General features: G+C 45.9%; 1 protein-coding gene across 1 annotated transcript in view; it reads right to left on the reverse strand.

Moving 5' to 3' along the window:
* Positions 1 to 19,814, reverse strand: part of LOC138663953 (gastrula zinc finger protein XlCGF26.1-like) — a 71,775-nt gene extending 51,961 nt beyond the window's left edge. The window contains exon 1 of the mRNA XM_069750340.1: positions 19,759 to 19,814. The gene's annotated coding sequence lies outside the window, so the exon portion shown is untranslated. The remainder of the gene's footprint in view (positions 1 to 19,758) is intronic.
* Positions 19,815 to 20,016: the final 202 nt, after the last annotated feature.

Genomic DNA, 20,016 nt, shown 5'->3' on the forward strand with positions numbered 1-20,016 from the left:
TGGCCGGCGTATCCCCTGTGATGAGAGGAAGACTTGTCATCTGTACCCAGGTCCACCTTATGCACTCTTTTCAGCTTGCGTCACAGTCTGAATTGGAGTCACTACTACTCACGCTGTCACAACAAGTCCCCACTTAGACAGGTGCCAGACCCTTTTCTTGGAGCTTCCCCATTTTTAACGGTCACACTGTTGGTCATCTCTGCTAAGTCAAAAAGATGGTCAGTCCCACACTTTTTCCCGATCACCCCTAACTCTGGGACACCATCCTTATGGGGTGCTACCTCCTCCTTTTTATGCAACACACCATCAAGAACCCCTACGACCTGTTGCGGTGGGGCTCCCGTAGGGTTATTCCGGCTCCCCTCTGAGCAATCAGACCCACAAGTCCCCAAACCCTTCAAAGTCCTGGACTATTACAACAGGGTATGGCAAGTCCGAGATTACAGGGATGTCATGGCTGGTAAAAATAGTGGGCATCTCAATGATTACCCTGGACACCGGATAATCCCGAGCAACCCCTTGGATGCAGTGGACTTCCATGTGGAAATCAGATAGACAGAGAGTGTGGCGCTCACCAGGCTCCCTGAGTCCAGAAATCCAGCCACACACTCCCCATTGACTCCCACAGAACACCTCTGTGATGTCTTGTCAGATGGATAACTGATATAGGATACCAGACACGTGCTATTTGAACACTGTTCCCAGCAACAGATCCTCAGCGCATCGCCGCCGCCCCTTTTTGAGCCTCCACCCGTTTGGGTCACCACCCCCTTTTGGGAATCCACACCTTTTTGGGACTCCATCCCTTTTTGGGCAACCACCCTCCTTGGTCTCCTGTGGTCTCCCCATGGACCTCTCAGGCTCCTCACCACCTGTGCATGGCAGTCTATCTGCCCCAACAGTTCCTCACAGCAAGGCTCCGCAAGGCTTTGCCCAGCTTCTCAAAGCTCTGCACCTCTCTGCATGGCTCCCTGCCGATCCACAGCAAGCCGCCCACAGTCCGTGGACCCGACGATACACAGCAAGTTGCCTGCTGCAATCCTCCCAGGTACCTCCTGGACCAATGCCCGTATTCTCCACCAATTGTAGGGGTTGTACTCTGGTGCGGCAGGAGGAAGACAGGAGGCTCGTTTCTTTGAAAAAGTCTGCACGGGTTTATTTGCTCCATAATCCCCTTAGCAACAACAAAAGGTAAATGGCCTTTACAGCAGGAAAAACAACACAAAATATCCTCATCCAGGTTTTGCTCCCTCAGGCCTGTGGGAACACAGGCCGGACAATGTCCAGCACGCAGTATCAGTCTGGAGCCACACACACAGGAGGGCTTCTCCCTCCCAAGACACCGACCATGTGCCAAACAGCCTCCATTATGTGGGCTGTAACCACACCCATAGGTGAGGATGTGGGTAGCCAGACCCGCCCATCTCTCATAGCTACCTGCAACCTGGACCCAGGTGCAATAAACAACATCCTAGTGCTTACGTGCACTAAAGAAAAATACTCTGGTTTACATAACAGGGAGCAGCCATCCCTGTGACACACACCTCCCATTGATTATGCTGCCATTAGCCTACTTACAAGACACAGCATTGTATCTTAATTAACCAGACATCTATTTATAGCAAGCCAGACAGAATAGACTGTTATTTATGTATATATCTTTTGCATTTTTGTGTTTCTTTCTGGTTGGTCAACAGACTTTTGCTTGTGTAAGCCTGTAATATTGGCTCATAAGCTGACATTTAATGTAACATACAGCTCTGGCAAAAATTTAAACCCCGTCATGGGCAGCAGCCCAATCTTCAACACCTGAACCTCAATGAAAACCTCTGGAATGTAATCAAGAGGATGATGGATAGTCACAAGCCATCAAACAAAGAGGCTTACATTTTTGTGCCAGAAGCAGTGTGAAAGACTGGTGGAAAGCATGCCAAGACTCACGAAAGCTGTGATTAAAAATAATGGTTATTCCACAAAATATTGATTTCTTAACTCTTCCTGAGTTAAAACATTAGTATTGTTTTTTCTAAAATGATTATGAACTTGTTTCCTTTGCATTATTTGAGGTCTGAAAGCACTAGGTCGCTTGGCTACATGGAGATATTCAGAGAAGCTAGGTTGTGACCTTCCGGTCAACTGACCTTGTACCTAAATGGACTGTCATCATCCTACGCTTGTTGTTACCTTCTCTCTATGTGTGGCAGAGATGGGGTGGTCGGCCCTAGACGATGAAGCCAGGTTGTGTCCCTCCGATCAACTGGCCCTTGTACCTGAGTGGACTGTCATCTTCCTACACTTGTCGTTAACTCCTCTCTAACTGCTTTCCACAGGTTGGGTAATCAAACCTGGAAGATTTGAAGTAACAGCTGCTATAATCCTGGCGAGTCAACGTAAGGGTGAGACTCTGTAATGTGCAGCATATATAGGTACTGTGCTGGGACTGCTCTACGGGTTATCTGCCTCCTTTGTGGTTCAATAAAGTATTGCCACACTGGTTTACCCCCACCCTGTGTTATCTGAGTAACATTATGCCCATTTTAAAAAGAGAGTGGGCTTCAGTGGGGATGACCCTGGTTCATGCAGTTTCAGCTAGCGGACTGGGGCACCCGCCGTACCCCCCCCCCCCTCCCTTCCCGTGTCTCCACACATACTCATTCAGAAGTCCATTTTTTTTTACGTAAAAGATAAATGAAAATGGTCCTAGTGACATCAGTGTTTTTGTTCAGAGTTTCATCGGATTCTTAACAGAGTGGCATCCAAAGTTCATCAGAGTTTCGTCAGATTTTTCTCAGAAGAGAATAAAAGAAAATATTTCTCTACCTTCTCCTATCAAGTAGTCTGTGAAAAATGGACAGCAGTCAAATGGCATCCGAGTGCTGTTCATATTTTCATTGACTTTGCATTGCTAATCTGGATCCGACATCTCAGATAAATATTGGATATGTATCCGAGATTTTGCGCTGGTCATGTGGTCCGCCAAAATAAAATGGACATATGAACAGTCCCACAGACTTCACTTGGTATGAGTAATATGTTTGAAAAATGGATGTCAGAATGAGCCCTTTGACAAAGGAAGAGTTAGAATGAAACTGCAAAATGTAAAGACGACTCTTGTGAATCTGAGCTCCCATCTCCAATGGAGGCTGAGTATAATACATAATTATTCTCTGGTAGAGGTGAGCGAATATGTTCGGAATCTATCACCAAATCTGAATTTGCCATATTCGTGCCATACTGGTACCCTATACAGAAACGATCATGAAACATAAATTTGACACAAACATATTTGTTCTTTTCTACTCCCATTGATGCCAATGACATTCGTCTGTGTTCGGCGAATATTGGAAAAACAATATTTTCCGCCGATCATAATTGGAACCAAATTTTGAAAAAATTGCTCAACTCTACTCTCTGGCTAGCTGTTAATAATATCTTTTAATATTTTGTCTATATTTGCCATCTTCTATGTTTTTATATTCTCTTGTATGTATTTCTTCTTATTTCAGTAAACTATATGGTTATAATATAGTCATTGTGCTTGAATCCATTTATCTTGCGTCTTCGAATCCTTTATAAATCCGGCAATATATACAGTGCCTTGCGAAAGTATTCGGCTCCCTGGAACTTTCCAACCTTTTCCCACATAACATGCTTCAAACATAAAGATACCAAATGTAAATTTTTGGTGAAGAATCAACAACAAGTGGAACACAATTGTGATGTTGAACGAAATGTATTGGTTATTTTAAATTATTGTGGAAAATCAAAAACTGAACAGTGGGGCTTCCAATATTATTTGGCCCCTTTAACTCAATACTTTGTCCCGCCACCTTTTGCTGCGATTACAGCTGCAAGTCGCTTGCGGTATGTCTCTATCAGTTTTGTACATCGAGAGACCGAAATTCTTGCCCATTCTTCCCTGGCAAACAGCTCGAGCTCAGTGAGGTTTGATGGAGATCATTTGTGAACAGCAGTTTTCAGCTCTTTCCACAGATTCTTGATAGGATTGAGGTCTGGACTTTGACTTGGCCATTCTAACACCTGGATACGTTTATTTGTGAACCATTTAATTGTAGATTTTGCTTTATGTTTGGGATCATTGTCTTATTGGAAGACAAATCTCCGTCCCAGTCTCAGGTCTTTTGCAGACTCCAACAGATTTTCTTCAAGAATGGTCCTGTAATTGGCTCCATCCATCTTCCCATCAATTTTAACCATCCTCCCTGCCCCTGCTGAAGAAAAGCAGGCCCAAACCATGATGCTGCCACCACCATGTTTGACAGTGGGGATGGTGTGTTCAGGGTGATGAGCTGTGTTGCCTTTATGCCAAACATATCGTTTGGCATTGTTGCAAGAAAGTTCAATTTTGGCTTCATCTGACTAGAGCACCTTCTTCCACATGTTTGCTGTGTCTCCCAGGTGGCTTGTTGTAAACCTTAAACTACACTTTTTATGGATATCTTTGAGAAACGGCCTTCTTCTTGACACTCTTCCATAAAGGCCAGATTTGTGCAGTGTACGACTGATTGTTGTCTTATAGACAGACTGTCCCACCTCAGCTGTAGATCTCTGCAGTTCATCCAGAGTGATCATGGGCCTCTTGGCTGCATCTCTGATCAGTCTTCTCCTTGTTTGAGATGAAAGTTTAGAGGGACAGCCGGTGTTGTGAATTCTGTTATCGAACTCCCTCCTGTGGTCATGAATGGTACTTCGGCGAGTTCTGTCCATGGACTCCCTCTGGTGGCTGTGAGTGGAGCTGCTGCTTCTGAGGTTCCTTCCACAGGTGACGTAGTTTATTCTTTGGCTGGCTGTTCTATTTAACTCCACTCAGATCGTTACTCCATGCCAGCTGTCAATGTTCTTGTACTGGTTCAGTTCTCTCTTGGATCTTTCGGGTGACCTGTCCATTCCAGCAGAAGCCAAGTCCCTGCTAGTTTATTATTTGTTCTTGTTTTCTTGTCCAGCTTGCTATCATGATTTTGCCTTTCTAGCTGGAAGCTCTGGGATGCAGAGTGGCACCTCCGCACCGTGAGTCGGTGCGGAGGTCTTTTTGCACACTCTGCGTGGTCTTTTGTAGTTTTTTGTGCTGACCGCAAAGATACCTTTCCTATCCTCAGTCTGTTTAGTTAGTCTGGCCTCCCTTTCCTGAAACTTGTTTCATTCCTGTGTTTGTGACTTTCATCTTAACTCACAGTCAATATATGTGGGGGGCTGCCTTTTCCTTTGGGGAATTTCTCTGAGGCAAGGTAGGCTTTATTTTCTTCTCTAGGGCTAGTTAGCTCTTAGGCTGTAAAGAGGCGTCTAGGCCACGTGAGGTACGCTCCACGGCTATTTCTAGTGTGTGTGATAGGATTAGGGGTTGTGGTCAGCAGAGCTCCCACTTCCCAGAGCTTGTTCTGTGTTATTTTAACCATCAGGTCGTTCCTGGTGCTTCTAACCACCAGGTCCATAACAGTACAGCTGGCCCAAAGTATTAATGCATCTCAATAGAGGGATAAGAGAAGATCTGAGACCATTTTTTTTTCTCTGCAGTGTGTTTTGTCTTTCTTTTCCCCTTAACCTCTGGGTGGTTCAGGACACAGGTGTAGATATGGACATTCAAGGTCTGTCCTCTTGTGTGGATCATCTCACTGCAAGGGTACACAAAACATTCAAAATTTTGTGGTTCAGAATCCGATGTTAGAGCCTAGAATTCCAATTCCTGATTTGTTTTCTGGGGATAGATCTAAGTTCCTGAATTTCAAAAATAATTGTAAACTGTTTCTTGCTTTGAAACCCCACTCCTCTGGTGACCCCGATCAACAAGTAAAAATCATTATTTCTTTGTTGCGTGGTGACCCTCAACACTGGGCATTTTCCCTTGCGCCAGGAGATCCTGCATTGCGTGATGTAGATGCGTTTTTTCTGGCGCTTGGATTGCTTTATGATGAACCAAATTCAGTGGATCAGGCAGAGAAAATCTTGCTGGCTTTGTGTCAGGGTCAGGATGAAGCGGAGGTATATTGTCAGAAGTTTAGAAAGTGGTCTGTGCTTACTCAGTGGAATGAGTGTGCCCTGGCGGCAATTTTCAGAAAGGGTCTTTCTGAAACCCTTAAGGATGTCATGGTGGGATTTCCCACGCCTGCTGGTCTGAATGAGTCTATGTCCTTGGCCATTCAGATCGATCGGCGCTTGCGGGAGCGCAAAGCTGTGCACCATTTGGCGGTATTCTCTGAGCATAGGCCTGAGCCTATGCAATGTGATAGGACTTTGACCAGAGCTGAACGGCAAGATCACAGTCGTCAGAATGGGCTATGTTTTTACTGTGGTGATTCCACTCATGCTATCTCCGAGTGTCCTAAGCGCACTAAGCGGTTCGCTAGGTCTGCCACCATTGGTACGGTACAGTCAAAATTTCTTTTGTCCGTTACGCTGATTTGCTCTTTGTCGTCCTATTCTGTTATGGCATTTGTGGATTCAGGCGCTGCCCTGAATTTGATGGACTTGGAGTTTGCCAGGCGCTGTGGTTTTTTCTTGGAGCTCTTGCAGTATCCTATTCCATTGAGAGGAATTGATGCTACGCCTTTGGCCAAGAATAAGCCTTAGTACTGGACTCAATTGACCATGTGCATGGCTCCTGCACATCAGGAGGATATTCGCTTTTTGGTGTTGCATAATCTGCATGATGTGGTCGTTTTGGGGTTGCCATGGCTACAGGTCCATAATCCAGTATTGGATTGGAAATCTATGTCTGTGTCCAGCTGGGGTTGTCAAGGGGTACATGGTGATGTTCCATTGCTGTCAATTTCGCCTTCCACTCCTTCTGAAGTCCCTGAATTTTTGTCGGATTACCGGGATGTATTTGATGAGCCCAAATCCAGTGCCCTACCCCCTCATAGGGATTGCGATTGTGCTATTAATTTGATTCCTGGTAGTAAGTTTCCTAAGGGCCGACTGTTCAATTTATCTGTGCCAGAGCACGCCGCTATGCGGAGTTATATAAAGGAATCCTTGGAGAAAGGTCATATTCGCCCGTCATCATCACCGTTGGGAGCAGGGTTCTTTTTTATGGCCAAGAAGGATGGTTCTTTGAGACCTTGTATTGATTACCGCCTTCTTAATAAGATCACAGTCAAATTTCAGTACCCTTTGCCGCTGCTGTCTGATTTGTTTGCTCGGATTAAGGGGGCTAGTTGGTTCACCAAGATAGATCTTCGTGGGGCGTATAATCTTGTGCGTATTAAACAGGGCGATGAATGGAAAACAGCATTTAATACGCCCGAGGGCCATTTTGAGTACCTGGTTATGCCATTCGGGCTTTCTAATGCTCCATCTGTATTTCAGTCCTTTATGCATGACATCTTCCGAGAGTACCTGGATAGATTCATGATTGTATATTTGGATAATATTTTGGTCTTTTCGGATGATTGGGAGTCTCATGTAAAGCAGGTCAGAATGGTGTTCCAGGTCCTTCGTGCGAATTCCTTGTTTGTGAAGGGGTCAAAGTGTCTCTTTGGAGTTCAGAAGGTTTCATTTTTTCCCCTTCTACTATCGAGATGGACCCTGTTAAAGTTAAGGAAGGCATTTATGATTGGACTCAGCCGACATCTGTGAAGAGCATGCAGAAGTTCCTGGGCTTTGCTAATTTTTACCGTCCTTCATCGCTAATTTTTCTAGTGTGGCTAAACTGTTGACTGATTTGACCAAGAAAGGTGCTGATGTGGTCAATTGGTCCTCTGCGGCTGTAGAGGCTTTTCAGGAGTTGAAGCGTCGTTTTTTTTCTGCCCCTGTGTTGTGCCAGCCAGATGTTTCGCTCCCGTTTCAGGTCGAGGTTGATGCTTCTGAGATTGGAGCAGGGGCTGTTTTGTCGCAAAGAAGTTCTGATGGCTCGGTGATGAAACCATGTGCCTTCTTTTCTAGAAAGTTCTCGCCTGCTGAGCGCAATTATGATGTTGGCAATCGAGAGTTGTTGGCCATGAAGTGGGCATTCGAGGAGTGGCGACATTGGCTTGAAGGAGCCAAGTATCGCGTGGTGGTTTTGACGGATCACAAGAATTTGACTTATCTCGAGTCTGCCAAATGGTTGAATCCTAGACAGGCTCGATGGTCGCTCTTTTTCTCCCGTTTTGATTTTGTGGTTTCGTACCTTCCGGGCTCTAAGAATGTGAAGGCTGATGCCCTGTCAAGGAGTTTTGTGCCTGACTCTCCGGGTGTTCCTGAGCCGGCGGGTATTCTCAAAGAGGGGGTAATTTTGTCTGCCATCTCCCCTGATTTGCGGCGGGTGCTGCAGAAGTTTCAGGGTGAGAGACCTGACCGTTGTCCAGCGGAGAAACTGTTTGTCCCTGATAGATGGACTAGTAGAGTTATCTCTGAGGTTGATTGTTCGGTGTTGGCTGGTCATCCTGGAATCTTTGGTACCAGAGATTTGGTGTCTAGATCCTTTTGGTGGCCTTCTTTGTCACGGGATGTGCGTTCTTTTGTGCAGTCCTGTGGGACTTGTGCTCGGGCTAAGCCCTTCTGTTCTCATGCCAGTGGGTTGCTTTTGCCCTTGCCTGTCCCGAAGAGGGCCTGGACGCATATTTCCATGGATTTTATTTCAGATCTCCCTGTCTCTCAAAGGATGTCGGTCATTTGGGTGGTTTGTGATCGCTTCTCTAAGATGGTCCATTTGGTACCCTTGTCTAAATTGCCTTCCTCCTCTGATTTGGTGCCATTGTTTTTCCAGCATGTGGTTCGTTTGCATGGCATTCCGGAGAACATCGTCTCGGACAGAGGTTCCCAGTTTGTTTCGAGGTTTTGGCGGTCCTTTTGTGCTAAGATGGGCATTGATTTGTCTTTTTCTTCGGCTTTCCATCCTCAGACAAATGGCCAAACCGAACGAACTAATCAGACTTTGGAAACATATCTGAGATGCTTTGTTTCTGCTGATCAGGATGATTGGGTGTCCTTCTTGCCTTTGGCTGAGTTCGCCCTTAATAATCGGGCCAGCTCGGCTACTTTGGTTTCGCCGTTTTTCTGTAATTCTGGTTTTCATCCTCGTTTCTCTTCAGGGCAGGTTGAGCCTTCGGACTGTCCTGGTGTGGATACTGTGGTGGACAGGTTGCAGCAGATTTGGACTCATGTGGTGGACAATTTGACATTGTCCCAGGAGAAGGCTCAACGTTTCGCTAACCGCCGGTGCTGTGTTGGTCCCCGACTTCGTGTTGGGGATTTGGTTTGGTTGTCGTCTCGTTATGTTCCTATGAAGGTTTCCTCTCCTAAGTTTAAGCCTCGTTTTATTGGTCCGTATAAGATTTCTGAAGTTCTCAATCATGTGTCATTTCGTTTGACCCTTCCAGCTTCTTTTGCCATCCATAATGTGTTCCATAGGTCGTTATTGCGGAGATACGTGGCACCTATGGTTCCCTCCGTTGATCCTCCTGCCCCGGTGTTGGTTGAGGGGGAGTTGGAGTATGTGGTGGAAAAGATTTTGGATTCTCGTATTTCGAGACGGAAACTCCAGTACCTGGTCAAGTGGAAGGGTTATGGTCAGGAAGAAAATTCTTGGGTTTTTGCCTCTGATGTTCACGCTGCCGATCTAGTTCGTGCCTTTCATTTGGCTCGTCCTAATCGGCCTGGGGGCTCTGGTGAGGGTTCGGTGACCCCTCCTCAAGGGGGGGTACTGTTGTGAATTCTGTTATCGAACTCCCTCCTGTGGTCATGAATGGTACTTCGGCAAGTTCTGTCCATGGACTCCCTCTGGTGGCTGTGAGTGGAGCTGCTGCTTCTGAGGTTCCTTCTACAGGTGACGTGGTTTATTCCTTGGCTGGCTGCTCTATTTAGCTCCGCTCAGATCGTTACTCCATGCCAGCTGTCAATGTTCTTGTACTGGTTCAGTTCTCTCTTGGATCTTTCGGGTGACCTGTCTACTCCAGCAGAAGCCAAGTCCCTGCTAATTTATTATTTGTTCTTGTTTTCTTGTCCAGCTTGCTATCATGATTTTGCCTTTCTAGCTGGAAGCTCTGGGATGCAGAGTGGCACCTCCGCACCATGAGTCGGTGCGGAGGTCTTTTTGCACACTCTGCGTGGTCTTTTGTAGTTTTTTGTGCTGACCACAAAGATACCTTTCCTATCCTCAGTCTGTTTAGTTAGTCTGGCCTCCCTTTGCTGAAACTTGTTTCATTCCTGTGTTTGTGACTTTCATCTTAACTCACAGTCAATATATATGGGGGGCTGCCTTTTCCTTTGGGGAATTTCTCTGAGGCAAGGTAGGCTTTATTTTCTTCTCTAGGGCTAGTTAGCTCTTAGGCTGTGAAGAGGCGTCTAGGCCAAGTTAGGTACGCTCCACGGCTATTTCTAGTGTGTGTGATAGGATTAGGGGTTGCGGTCAGCAGAGCTCCCACTTCCCAGAGCTTTTTCTGTGTTATTTTAACCATCAGGTCCTTCCAGGTGCTACTAACCACCAGGTCCATAACAAGCCGGGTCTTGGTAGATTTGCAGGGGTATGATATTCTTTCCATTTCAATATGATCACTTGCACAGTGCTCCTTGGGATGTTTACAGTTTTGGAAATATTTTTGTATCCAAATCCGGGTTAAACTTCTCCACAACAGTATCACGGACCTGCCTGTTGTGTTCCTTGGTCTTCATGATTCTCTCTGTGCTTCAAACAGAACCCTGAGACTATCACTGAGCAGGTGCATTTATACGGAGACTTGATTACACACAGGTGGATTATATTTATTATCATTAGGCATTTAGGACAACATTGGATCATTCAGAGATCCACAATGAACTTCTGGAGTGAGTTTGCTGCACTGAAAGTAAAGGGGCCAAATAATATTGCACGCCCCACTTTTCAGTTTTTGATTTTCCACAAAAATGTAAAATAACCAATAAATTAACCAATATTCTTTGATAGAAACAAATCTGAAAGTCACGGTAAAAGAGTGACGCAGCCAAAAATGGAAAAGTGCGGCAGAATAAGGGGAACACAGGGATTTTACAAACTGCTTGCCTACTGTCCTGTAGCCCATCACAGCCTTATGCAGGTCAACAATTTTGTCCCTGGTGTCCTTAGACAGGTCTTTGGTCTTGGCCCTGGGGAGAGGTTGGAGTGTGATTGAGTGTGTGGACAGGTGTCTTTTATGCAGTTCAAACAGGTGCATTAATACAGGTAATGAGTGCAGAGTAGGAGGGCCTCTTAACCCCTTTACCCCCAAGGGTGGTTTGCACGTTATGGACCGGGCCAATTTTTACAATTCTGACCAATTTATGAGGTCATAACTCTGGAATGCTTCAACGGATCCCGGTGATTCTGACATTGTTTTCTCATGACATACCATACTTCATGATAGTGGTAAAATTTCTTTGATATTACCTGCGTTTATTTGTGAAAAAAATGGAAATTTGGCGAAAATTTTGAAAATTTCGCAATTTTCCAACTTTGAATTTTTATGCAATTAAATCACATAGATATGTCACACAAAATACTTAATAAGTAACATTTCCCACATGTCTACTTTACATCAGCACAATTTTGGAACCAAAATTTTTTTTTGTTAGGGAGTTATAAGGGTTAAAAGTTGACCAGCAATTTCTCATTTTTACAACACCATTTTTTTTTAGGGACCACATCTCATTTGAAGTCATTTTGAGGGGTCTATATGATAGAAAATACCCAAGTGTGACACCATTCTAAAAACTGCACCCCTCAAGGTGCTCAAAACCACATTCAAGAAGTTTATTAACCCTTCAGGTGTTTCACAGGAATTTTTATAATGTTTAAATAAAAATGAACATTTAACTTTTTTTCACAAAAAATTTACTTCAGCTCCAATTTGTTTTATTTTACCAAGGGTAACAGGAGAAAATGGACCGAAAACGTTGTTGTACAATTTGTCCTGAGTACGCCGATACCCCACATGTGGGGGTAAACCACTGTTTGGGCGCATGACAGAGCTCGGAAGCAAAGGAGCGCCATTTGACTTTTCAATGCAAAATTGACTGGAATTGAGATGGGACGCCATGTCGCGTTTGGAGAGCCACTGATGTGCCTAAACATTGAAACCCCCCACAAGTGACACCATTTTGGAAAGTAGACCCCCTAAGGAACTTATCTAGAGGTGTGGTGAGCACTTTGACCCACCAAGTGCTTCACAGAAGTTTATAATGCAGAACCGTAAAAATAAAAAATCATTTTTTTTCACAAAAATTATCTTTTCGCCCCCAATTTTTTATTTTCCCAAGGGTATGAGAAGAAATTGGACCCCCATGGTTGTTGTACAATTTGTCCTGAGTACGCTGATACCCCATAAGTGGGTGTAAACCACTGTTTGGGCGCATGGGAGAGCTCGGAAAAGGAGCGCCGTTTGACTTTTCAATGCAAAATTGACAGACATTGAGATGGGACGCCATGTTGCATTTGGAGAGCCACTGATGTGCCTAAACATTGAAACCCCCCACAAGTGACACCATTTTGGAAAGTAGACCCACTAAGGAACTTATCTAGATGTGTGGTGAGCACTTTGACCCACCAAGGGCTTCACAGAAGTTTATAATGCAGAGCCATAAAAATAAAACAAACATTTTTTCCCACAAAAATTATTTTTTAGCCCCCAGTTTTGTATTTTCCTGAGGGTAACAGGAGAAATGTGACCCCAAAAGCTGTTGTCCAATTTGTCCTGAGTGCGCTGATACCCCATATGTGGGGGGGGGGGGGAACCACCCTTTGGGCGCATGGGAGGGCTCGGAAGGGAAGGAGCTCCATTTGGAATGCAGACTTAGATGGAATGGTCTGTGCTGTGAATTCTGTTGTCAAGCTCCCTCCTGTGGTCATGAATGGTACTTCGGCTGGTTCTGTCCATGGGGCTGCGGCTTCTGAGTTTCCTGCCACAGGTGACGAGGTTAATTCGTTAGCTGGCTGCTCTATTTAACTCCACTTAGATCATTGCTCCATGCCACCTCTCAATGTTCCAGTATTGGTCTAGTTCACTCCTGGATCGTTCTTGTGACCTGTCTTCCCAGCAGAAGCTAAGTTCCTGCTTGTTTTTCTTTAGTTTGCTATTTTTCTGTCCAGCTTGCTATTTTGATTTTTGTCTTGCTTGCTGGAAGCTCTGGGACGCAGAGGGAGCGCCTCCGCACCGTGAGTCGGTGCGGAGGGTCTTTTGCGCCCTCTGCGTGGTCTTTTTGTAGTTTTTTGTGCTGACCGCAAAGTTACCTTTTCTATCCTCAGTCTGTTCAGTAAGTCGGGCCTCGCTTTGCTAAATCTATTTTATCTCTGTGTTTGTATTTTCATCTTTACTCACAGTCATTATATGTGGGGGGCTGCCTTTTCCTTTGGGGAATTTCTCTGAGGCAAGGTAGGCTTATTTTTCTATCTTCAGGGCTAGCTAGTTCCTTAGGCTGTGTCGAGTTGCATAGGGAGCGTTAGGAGCAATCCACGGCTATTTCTAGTGTGTGTGATAGGATTAGGGATTGCGGTCAGCAGAGTTCCCACGTCTCAGAGCTCGTCCTATATTATTTGTAACTATCAGGTCATTCCGTGTGCTCTTAACCATCAGGTCCATTATTGTCCTTACCACCAGGTCATAACAGTACAGGTGGCCCAAAGTATTAATGCATCTCAATAGAGGGATAAGAGAAGTTCTGAGACCATTTTTTTTTTCTTTATATCTCATCATAGGATAATAAAAGAAGCGGCACTCACCAGTTTGCTGAAAAAAGTGTCTTTAATGCAGCCTTAATCCATGCTTACAGGCTATTCAGACACGTGGACCCGTCGAAGTGCTGATTGCACGAAACGGCCGTCGTCCTCCTTCACTCCCCGCACCCTCACAATCACCTGCAACGTGTCTGAATAGCCTGTAAGCATGGATTAAGGCTGCATTAAAGACACTTTTTTCAGCAAACTGGTGAGTGCCGCTTCTTTTATTATCCTTTGATGAGATATGAAGATTGCTGTTACTTATTGAGCAGAGCACCGTGTCCAGTAGCTTTATCTGGAAAACGCAATTGGTACATATCGGTGAAATAAGCAAAGGGGCATAGAACCAGAAGGCGAGCCCTGGTGCTGTTCCAATCTCTATGTTTGTCATGCGGAAATTTTTTTTTCTTTGCAGTGTGTTTTGTCTCTCTTTTCCCCTTTACCTCTGGGTGGTTCAGGATACAGGTGTAGATATGGACATTCAAGGTCTGTCCTCTTGTATGAATAATCTCACTGCAAGGGTACAAAACATTCAAGATTTTGTGGTTCAGAATCCGATGTTAGAGCCTAGGATTCCAATTCCTGATTTGTTTTTTTGGGGGATAGATCTAAGTTTCTGAATTTCAAAAATAATTGTAAATTGTTTCTTGCTTTGAAACCTCGCTCCTCAGGTGACCCTGTTCAACAAGTGAAAATCATTATTTCTTTGTTACGTGGCGACTCTCAAGACTGGGCATTTTCCCTTGCGCCAGGAGATCCGGCATTGCGTGATGTTGATGCGTTTTTTCTGGCGCTCGGATTGCTTTATTATGAACCAAATTCAGTGGATCAGGCAGAGAAAATCTTGCTGGCTCTGTGTCAGGGTCAGGATGAGGTAGAGATATATTGTCAGAAGTTTAGGAAGTGGTCTGTACTCACTCAGTGGAATGAATGTGCCCTGGCAGCAATTTTCAGAAAGGGTCTCTCTGAAGCCCTTAAGGATGTCATGGTGGGATTTCCCATGCCTGCTGGTCTGAATGAGTCTATGTCTTTGGCCATTCAGATCGATCGACGCTTGCGGGAGCGTAAAGCTGTGCACCATTTGGCGGTATTATCTGAGCATAGACCTGAGCCTATGCAATGTGATAGGACTTTGACCAGAGCTGAACGGTAAGAACACAGACGTCGGAATGGGCTGTGTTTTTACTGTGGTGATTCCACACATGCTATCTCCGATTGTCCTAAGCGCACTAAGCGTTTCGCTAGGTCTGCGACCATTGGTACGGTACAGTCAAAATTTCTTTTGTCCGTTACTCTGATTTGCTCTTTGTCATCCTATTCTGTTATGGCATTTGTGGATTCAGGCGCTGCCCTGAATTTGATGGACTTGGAGTTTGCTAGGCGCTGTGGTTTTTTCTTGGAGCCCTTGCAGTATCCTATTCCATTGAGAGGAATTGATGCTACGCCTTTGGCCAAGAATAAGCCTCAGTACTGGACCCAATTGACCATGTGCATGGCTCCTGCACATCAGGAGGATATTCGCTTTTTGGTGTTGCATAATCTGCATGATGTGGTCGTTTTGGGGTTGCCATAGCTACAGGTCCATAATCCAGTATTGGATTGGAAATCAATGGCTGTGTCCAGCTGGGGTTGTCAGGGGGTACATGGTGATGTTCCATTTTTGTCTATTTCGTCATCCACCCCTTCTGAAGTCCCGGAGTTTTTGTCGGATTACCGGGATGTATTTGATGAGCCCAAATCCAGTGCCCTACCTCCTCATAGGGATTGCGATTGTGCTCTCAATTTGATTCCTGGTAGTAAGTTTCCTAAGGGCCGACTGTTCAATTTATCTGTGCCAGAGCACGCCGCTATGTGGAGTTATGTAAAGGAATCCTTGGAGAAGGGTCATATTCGCCCGTCGTCGTCACCATTGGGAGCAGGGTTCTTTTTTGTGGCCAAGAAGGATGGTTCTTTGAGACCTTGTATTGATTACCGCCTTCTTAATAAGATCACAGTCAAATTTCAGTATCCTTTGCCGCTGCTGTCTGATTTGTTTGCTCGGATTAAGGGGGCTAGTTGGTTCACCAAGATAGATCTTTGTGGTGCGTATAATCTTGTGCGTATTAAACAGGGCGATGAATGTAAAACAGCATTTAATACGCCCGAGGGCCATTTTGAGTGCCTGGTTATGCCATTCGGGCTTTCCAATGCTCCATCAGTATTTCAGTCCTTTATGCATGACATCTTCCGAGAGTACCTGGATAAATTCCTGATTGTATATTTCGATGATATTTTGGTCTTTTCGGATGATTGGGAGTCTCACGTGAAGCAGGTCAGAATGGTGTTCCAGGTCCTTCGTGCAAATTCTTTGTTTGTGAAGGGGTCAAAGTGTCTCTTTGGAGTTCAGAAGGTTTCATTTTTGGGTTTCATTTTTTCCCCTTCTAATATCGAGATGGACCCTGTTAAAGTCCAGGCCATTTATGATTGGACTCAGCCGACATCTGTGAAGAGTCTGCAAAAGTTCCTGGGCTTTGCTAATTTTTATCGACGCTTCATCAGTAATTTTTCTAGTGTGGCTAAACCGTTGACTGATTTGACCAAGAAGGGTGCTGATGTGGTCAATTGGTCTTCTGCGGCTGTGGAAGCTTTTCAGGAGTTAAAGCGTCGTTTTTCTTCTGCCCCTGTGTTGTGCCAGCCAGATGTTTCGCTCCCGTTTCAGGTCGAGGTTGATGCTGCTGAGATTGGAGCAGGAGCTGTTTTGTCGCAAAGAAGTTCTGATGGCTCGGTGATGAAACCATGTGCCTTCTTTTCTAGAAAGTTTTCGCCTGCTGAGCGCAATTATGATGTTGGCAATCGAGATTTGTTGGCCATGAAGTGGGCATTAGAGGAGTGGCGTCATTGGCTTGAAGGAGCCAAGCATCGCGTGGTGGTCTTGACGGATCACAAGAATTTGACTTATCTCGAGTCTGCCAAACGGTTGAATCCTAGACAGGCTCGTTAGTCGCTATTTTTCTCCCGCTTTGATTTTGTGGTTTCGTACCTTCCAGGCTCTAAGAATGTGAAGGCTGATGCCCTGTCAAGGAGTTTTGTGCCCGACTCTCCGGGTGTTCCTGAGCCGGCGGGTATTCTCAAAGAGGGGGTAATTTTGTCTGCCATCTCCCCTGATTTGCGGCGGGTGCTGCAAAAATTTGAGGCTGATAGACCTGACCGTTGCCCAGCGGAGAAACTGTTTGTCCCTGATAAATGGACTAGTAGAGTTATCTCTGAGGTTCATTGTTCGGTGTTGGCTGGTCATCCTGGAATCTTTGGTACCAGAGATTTGGTGGCTAGATCCTTTTGGTGGCCGTCTTTGTCGCGGGATGTGCGTTCTTTTGTGCAGTCCTGTGGGACTTGTGCTCGGGCTAAGCCCTGCTGTTCTCGTGCCAGTGGGTTGCTTTTGCCCTTGCCGGTCCCGAAGAGGCCCTGGACGCATATCTCTATGGATTTTATTTAGGATCTCCCTGTCTCTCAAAAGATGTCGGTCATTTGGGTGGTTTGTGATCGCTTCTCTAAGATGGTCCATTTTTTTTTTATTTTTTTTTTTACACGTGTGGAAATTTTTTTTTTTAACTTTTTTACTTTGTCCCAGGGGGGGACATCACAGATCAGTGATATGACAGTTTGCACAGCACTCTGTCAGATCACCGATCTGACTTACAGGGCTGCAGGCTTACCAAGCGCCTGCTCTGAGCAGGCACTTGGTAAGCCACCTCCCTCCCTGCAGGACCCGGATGCCGCGGCCATCTTGGATCCGGGCCTGGAGCAGGGATGGAGGTAAGGAGACCCTCCCAGCAACGCGATCACATCGCGTTGCTATGGGGGTCTCAGGGAAGCCCGCAGGGAGCCCCCTCCCTGCGCGATGCTTCCCTATACCGCCCGCACACCGCGATCATGTTTGATCGCGGTGTGCCGGGGGTTAATGTGCCGTGGGCGGTCCGTGACAGCTCCTGGCACATAGTGCCGGATGTCAGCTGCGATAGGCAGCTGACACCCGGCCACGATCGGCCGCGCTCCCCCCCGTGAGCGCGGCCGATCGCGCTGGACGTACTATTCCATCCTTGGGAAGTAGGGCCCATCCCACATGGACGGAATAGTACGTCCAATAGTAGAAAGGGGTTAAAGATAAACTAACAGGTCTGTGAGAGCCAGAGGTCTTGCTGGTTGGCAGGTGATCAAATAATTATTTTGTGCAAATTAATTATGCAAAAATCATACAATGTGATTTTCTGGATTTTTTTAAGATTATGTCTCTTGCAGTTGAAGTGTAGCTACGATAAAAATTGCAGACCTCTCATTCTTTATAGGTGGGAAAACTTCACTTAATTTTTTGAGCAAGGAAACTTTGCTACATAGGTGAAATGGAAGGACAGGCTGAAGAGACCACCACTTCTTGTACCTTAGTAAGGTAGGTTTCACTTCCTTACATACTGTTAATCACAAAGATTACACAAGCCCAGCTTCTAAGATTATGCCATCACCATGAGTAATAGAATGTAGAGAGGAGCACCATGACATTTTGATCGACTGCTTGGATATATTGAGGCTATGTGCATACGATGCGGATTTTGTTGCGGATCCGCAGCAGTTTCCCATGAGTTTACAGTACAATGTAAACCTATGGGAAACCAAAAACGCTGTGCCCATGCTGCGGAAAAAATGCGCGGAAACGCAGCCGTTTACATTCCGCAGCATGTCACTTATTTGTGCGGAATCCGCAGCGGTTTTACACCTGCTGCATAATAGAAAACCGCAGGTGTAAAACCGCAGTGGAATCCGCACAAAAAACACGGTAAATCCGCTATAAATCCGCAGGAAAAACGCAGTGTTTTTACCCTGCGGATTTATCAAATCTGCAGAGGACCGTTCTACGTGTACACATACCCTTAACAGTCATAATTAAATATAAGTCCGGTCTTGGCTGTTGTTGATCAGATAGAGTGAGGGGCTGACTCTGTTGATCCACTGGAGTCCTACAATATGTTCAAATGGGTTGCCATGGAAGCCAGAGACCTTATAAAATACCCAAGAATGGATTCAATGTGACACATAAAGCAAAAAATAAATCAAAAACATCAACAACAAAGTTATACTTTTGTCTTTTTGAATAGAACCCTAGGTCAAGGACCCAGCCCTACCATACCCCCAACCGTCCCGGACCCAGCCCTACCATACCCCAACCATCCCGGACCCAGCCCTACCATACCCCCAACCACCCCGGACCCAGCCCTACCATACCCCCAACCGCCCAGGACCCAGCCCTACAGTCCCAGACATAGGAGACTGTCCTGGGGAGGTCGTCAGCATGTCCTTATTACATCTGTATCTGCTTCATGTGAGGCTCAAGCAGTCATCACAATACCGCGGCTGCACCGATCCACACACAGAACAGACCGGAGCCTGGACCGGACCGTGTCTCCGCGGTGTTGGATGTTTTGATCTCCCCGAGGTCATTCATCCTTATGTTTATAGTCCTTTTACTAGGCACTGCTCCTAATAGCCAGTTTCCTACTCCACACTGATGAGGGGCAAATACCCCGAAACAGCTGTCTGTGGATAGATACCATGTTTTGGCATAGGTGGTTTTCCTTTTCAGATGCTGCCCTTCCCGTGGTTGTTCCTTCCCGGTGAAAGACCTGGCTATTTATTGCTTGCGTTGAGAAACACGTGATGGTGTCTCCGCGGCTTTTCTACATGCATTTGCATATTTCCCATAAGGGATGGGAGCAGTGTTCTGGATCACTGCGTTGAGAAACACGTGATGGTGTCTCCGCGGTGTTGGATGTTTTGATCTCCCCGAGGTCATTCATCCTTATGTTTATGGACCGGACTACCAGACCTGCTGCACTGAGCGCAGGACCCCCCGCGGGGGAGGATATATTATATATATACCACGGTGCTATCTTGTGGAGGAGGATGAAACACTGGAGCATTATAATGTGCGGGATCACGTAAGAGGTGTCATACTGTGCGCAATGCGTGTCTGGTCTATCAAAGCTGAGAGACGTATCTAAAAGAGGTCCACAGCTCTGAAGGGGTTACTGCCCCCTGCCCAGTAATGGGGAATCTCCAGCACTTACCTCCACCTGCAGAGCCGCACACCACATATATGGCTGTTCTTTGCTCCTCATAGGACCTGTGATGAGGTCACAGAAGGGGAGGAGTCAGGGGTCACATGATCAGGGGCCTCAGTGTATGCAGGACTCTGCTGTGCTGTTGTCATGGTGCTGGATGAGGGGAAGTTTATGTGTGGGGTCAGGAGGGGTTTACAGTGTGGATGTAGCAGAGCCGCGTGTGTACAGAGCGAAGCTGTGTGTGTACGAGGTGTACGGAGCGGA

The sequence above is a fragment of the Ranitomeya imitator genome, chromosome 2 (genome assembly GCF_032444005.1).
Source record: "Ranitomeya imitator isolate aRanImi1 chromosome 2, aRanImi1.pri, whole genome shotgun sequence".
Lineage (NCBI taxonomy): Eukaryota > Metazoa > Chordata > Amphibia > Anura > Dendrobatidae > Ranitomeya > Ranitomeya imitator.